This window comes from Cricetulus griseus, chromosome 4 (assembly GCF_003668045.3).
Source record: "Cricetulus griseus strain 17A/GY chromosome 4, alternate assembly CriGri-PICRH-1.0, whole genome shotgun sequence".
NCBI lineage: Eukaryota > Metazoa > Chordata > Mammalia > Rodentia > Cricetidae > Cricetulus > Cricetulus griseus.
The window spans coordinates 37,056,765-37,062,170 of record NC_048597.1 but is presented as its reverse complement, the minus strand read 5'-3'; the positions used below and the strand labels follow the sequence as shown (position 1 = coordinate 37,062,170).

At 39.3% G+C, this 5,406-nt stretch overlaps 1 non-coding gene across 1 annotated transcript; it reads left to right on the top strand.

The window, feature by feature from the left end:
• Positions 1 to 1,401: 1,401 nt before the first annotated feature.
• Positions 1,402 to 1,474, top strand: Trnak-cuu. The gene has a single exon. It is a non-coding gene; the product is annotated as a tRNA-Lys (tRNA).
• The last annotated feature ends 3,932 nt before the right edge of the window (positions 1,475 to 5,406 follow it).

Below are 5,406 nucleotides of genomic sequence, written 5' to 3'. Positions count from 1 at the left end.
TCCTGGCCAATACAAAATAATTCGGCTCTATATATGGTTACCAATTTTTTCTTAAAAATAAATAAAATTGGAACTGTGTCCCATTAGTAACATTCACAGGGTCTACATTATAGGGGAAGGAAGGAGGCTGGCTGTCATTAACCCTGGTATCCAAAGCTGAGACCAACATGAAAGAATAAGAGCAAAGATCCTGATGATTACCGCGTGCACACAGAGGTGAACTATAGTCCGTAATAGTAAGATTTCTTTATTCAAGAAAACACCAGGGCAAAATGCAGGCCAGAGCGAGGTCACAGGCCAGCTAGCATGGCCAAAGAGAAGGGGCTAGGGTCTCCACCTGCAGCCCTTAAGAAGCTTCCCTTACATCACCCAGGCTTTCCTTCACCATGCCCTTATGGGCAAGTCCCGGGTCCACCTGGCACCTGTCCCAGGACTATTGGGCGGGGCTAGGGTGTCTCCCTACAATTCCCCTTTTAGTCTAAAAGAGGATTAAAACTTAATAGTGTAAAATATCCAAAACTAACAATCATAAAGGTGAAATACAAGAAGATACAATAATCTGCTATGGCACATCCTATGTATATTCCAGCTAAGTCTTAAAGTCATGTGGAAAAGGTGTCTAACTTGAACACCTCCTTCCAATCCCAACTCTAAACAATAAGAAGGTCATTCTTAACTAGGCTTACACTACCCTAATAAACAATAATGGGGAATGGGGGCGTAGCATCTTCTAGGTTACTTCCTGCTGAAATGGGATTATGGTAGTCATGTGGGGTCCTGTGGGGGGAAAAAAATGCTAGTACAGGGAAAGTCTCTAATGAGTTAGATGAGATTTGTTTGACTGAAGACCTACGTTGAAATCCTCAACTTGATTGAAGTCATTACTCCAGGTTCTGGTTGAAATGTCAGTCGAAATGGAGTGAGTTGAGTCCAGTGCAGTAGGGGAGGTGTAGTCCAATTCTTTTTCCGGAGCATGCAGGGATTGTTGTCAGGCTGGTTCTTGTTGGCTGTATGGGACTCAAACATAAGTGTCATCAGAGAAATGTTCGCTTGTTCATGTATGTGTACTGGGAAAGGCAATCCTTGAAGAACAACAATTATGAGAGGGTGTAGGCCTTGAAAGAAAGAGCCAAGAAAAGACAGAGATAGTCCTCTTATTCTTCATTTATTCTGTATTATAGCAATTGGCTTCTTGATATAACACAGAAACTTTAAAATGTTGTTAAATAACATGCTTGGATTTTTGAGTAGGAAAGCCAAATACAACTCTAAATCCAGCATCGATTTAATTGAATAGGGACGAGGAAATGAAAAGAAATAGAGTTATTTGAGAGACGCGGCCGTGGCCACTGCTGCTGCTTCATTTCCCAGACCTCTGACTCCTGCGCGCACACTGCCCCGGCCCGGCTAGCTCAGTCGGTAGAGCATGGGACTCTTAATCCCAGGGTCGTGGGTTCATGTCCCACGTTAGGTGCCAACTGATGATTACCGAGTGCACACAGAGATGAGCTATAGTCTGTAATGGTAAGATTTCTTTATTCAAGAAAGCACCAGGGCAAAATTCAGGCCAGAGCAAGGTCACAGGAACCCAGCTAGAGCGGCCAAAGAGAAGGGGCTAGGGTCTCCAAGTGCAGCCCTTAAGAAGCTTCCCTTACGTCACCCAGGCTTTCCTTCACCACGCCCTTATGGGTGAGTCCCGGGGTCCACCTGGCACCTGTCCCAGGACTATTGGGTGGGGCTAGGGTGTCTCCCTACACCATCCCTTCTCATTGTGACCACCAAATGAAAATACACTTACCAAACTAAAGAATGTGTTGTCCTAGCCCTGCACTTTCTGTCTCTGTATCTCTCTCTCTCTGTATCTATATCTCTGTGTGTGTGTGTATCTCTCTCTCTCTCTCTCTCTCTCTCTCTCTCTCTCTCTCTGTGTGTGTGTGTGTGTGTGTGTGTGTGTGTTGTTGTTGTTGTTGTTGTTGTTATGTACTTTGTTAGTATGGGTGTGTGTATGTGCACATACACATGTGTGTGGAGGTCAGAAATTGGTGCCAAATATCTTTCCATTATTGCAGCATTCTTTACATTTTGCAGAGGGTTCCCAATTAACATGACTCTAATGGACTTCACTAGACCATCTGAACAACAAGTTTCAGAGATCTTTCTGTCACTAGCTTCTATATCCTGTCATAGCACTGGGGTTAAGGCCACATGCCATTATATCCAGCTTGCTATAATCTAAGAAGATTCAGGAATAAGATTTATTGAACAAGACTATAATTCAATGAAGACTTTACATTGGAATTCAATCTCAACACCTTCACCAAATTTACCCATAGTTTTCTACAAATTCTGTTCCATATCAGCTAACCAATAGTCCAAAAAAAACTTGTGTGATATTCTCTGGTATTTTTCATGTAATTCTTCTCTATATTGTTTGATCTCTCCCAATACAAACTTGCATCATATCAGAATCTCTCTCCTTACAATCTGTGATGTCTGATCCTTGCAGATTATAGTTCTATATGCAAACTGTGGTCCTTGTTATTTATAAGTGGGCTCAGTGAATTCCCATCAATTATAGTATCCCATATTCTTGGCACATTTTCTTTCCATTATTTTAATTCTTCAAATTATAGCTTAAGACTTAATTCTTAAATCAAGTCAGATATTGATTGGTTACTCCCACAAGCTTTGTGCCACCCCTGCATTAGCACAGCTTGAAGACAGAATACCATTGTAGGTCAAAGGGTTTGTGGCTGTTTTGGTGTTTATAAGAGTATGAAGAATAATTTTGATAGTGTGCAGAATACCTTTCTGTACCAAAAATCAAAGAAAATAGGGGTGAATCACCCTTCTCACATACTGGACTATTGGCATCTAGGTATGTTGTCCTTATTACAAAAAACACCAGTTTCATACAAAACAAAATGTTTCTATTTTTTATTATGTGTTTCATTTGAAAACATATTGGATACTGAATAGCACAGAGGTCCATTAGAATGCCTTGGACAGCTCTTGGGGGTGAGGAAATAACTTCATACAACTCTAAAAATATTAATTATAGAAATTTTAAGGGAAATGTGATTGGAAAAGTAAATTTTGGCACATATAGTATTGAGTAGTTGGTAGATGGTGAAAATGTGCTTGTTAGTTTGATTGATTGGTTGATTAAAAAGGAGATCAGTAATATGACTATCTTTTCCTGGAAACATAAAAAATTAGGAGGAGTTGAATGAAAGTGTGTAATTCCAGACAGAGATATATAAAGTAAAATAAGTTGAGAAAAGCTCTAGTTTTTAGCAATTACCAAGGTCATGGCCACCCATCACTTTCATCAGTGGCAGGTCTTCAATGGCCACTCCTTTTTTACATGGATTGCATTTGATCTGGTCAATATCCTAAGAAATAAGACCCATAACTTTTCTAACTTTTTAGCAAGCCCAGATATACAGAGATTGGATTAGCTTTCTAATCCTGTTTTAATATGTAACCACTGTGGTAAAGGTCAAAGGCAGAACAATATGGATTAAAGAATTTCTTATTCATGAATGCCAGAAGCCTGGTTTTATTCGGATCCAAATCCAGATGTCACAGAAACTTCATTCGGGTGATTCTAAGTAGGAATTTACTTGCTTCTCTTTTATTAGTTTCAAGGCTCCATGCCTTCATTCCCTTGGGTTCCCATTCTCGTTGTCTATGTCAGCAACAGTGTTGCTCCCTTTCTCCCACTCTACCTCAATTCTGTGCCTCTCCCTACCTTTTCTCCCTCAGCATCCTCTCCCCACCTTTCCTCCTATATGTCTCCTTCATATTTTTGTGTTGCGACATCTCCTTAGATATCACATTACATTGGGCTCACTCATACAGTCCAAGAAAATTCTCTAACTTCAAGGTCTTTATTTTAATCTTGTCTGCAAAGTTCCTTTTGCAATGCATAACATATTCATAGGCTCTGGGGATTGAAACAAATCAGAAAGACCATTATTCTGCACACCACAGAAATAAAATAATTTGTCCAAGATTTGTCTAACAACATAATCGAGGTAACAGAGATGGTATTTATAAATACTGGTTCCCAAACCTGTAATCGCAAAAGCTACAGTAGAATGATTCCCCTTGTTCTACACATTGTTTTCAAGTGATCATTCTTACAAGAATCTGTGATAAATAAGGGGAAAATCATCAAGAAAAAAAACTAACAAATGCAAGCTTTAAATTCTAATGTCATGTTTTAATAATATGTCATTCATAACAACACAGTGACTGTCCCCTCAGTGATACCTTCACATAAGTGGGAAAGCCTTATTGACTTCTAACAGACTCCATGGTGCCAACAGTGAGGTTCCCTTAACATTGGAGAAGAGTACTGCTCAATTGGGATGACAATACTGTTCAATCCTAAAATGAGAAGCTGAGTCTCTAAAGGACATAGTTTAATTCATGTTTCTAAAGAAGCATGAATGGGAGAGTCTGGGATCCTGATCATTTAAATCCTGAGTGTTAGGGAAGAGCAAATGGCAGGAGGCAGGCAGACAAATCACATTGGAGAAATTCTCCCATGACACCACTTTGTAGCCTGCATTCAATGTTTTCCCATAAAGTTACACTGGCTAGAAGTAGTAAAGGGGAATATATTGCACAGGCTACAGAATACATACCCATGGAGGGTGGTGAAATCTTTCTTGGTGCTCTTTTTCTTCAGTATGGTGGTGCCAGAACTTATGAGGGACAACTTCCACAACTTTCAGCAACAACGATTTCACTGGAATCTTTGAGACAGAGTCAGGGTAGTTCTTTTTTATGTAATTGCATTTTTCAATATTTTAATTAAGAACTTTTTTTAAGAACTGTAAACTAAACCAAGATAGTTTAGTTAAACAAATGATAAATGAATTTTTAGCTGCACTTGTGATTCTTTTAATACAAATTACTACAACAAAAATGTAAAGATATGGCAGATTACACATTTGATCAAAGCACTTTGATTTAAGCGTAAAAGAGATCAAATGGTCTAAGTTTGTGTAGAAGATCCAAGGAGCTGCCCACTGGTTTCTAGGTGGCCTTCTTTCCAATTAGAATCCACCATTCCTCAGCTGCAGATGAGACAGGGCACAATCTGTTGCAAACAGCGAACTATTGTAAAACCAGGATAATATTCTTCAATTAAGATCACTCTTGTTCAATTGAAAAGACGCTCCCAAGTGTCTTCCAGCACTGTAGTATGTATTCTCCCTTGCAGACCATATCTGAACTTAACTGGGAATCTCCAAAACAAATAAAGAGAAGAAAAAAGCCAGACAGGAAACACGGATTTCTTTTCCTTACTTGGACATGGGTTTACAAACACTGTCTTGAAGATTATGCTGTTTATGCAATCATTTGTGAACATGTACAGTGTAGTTCTTAAGA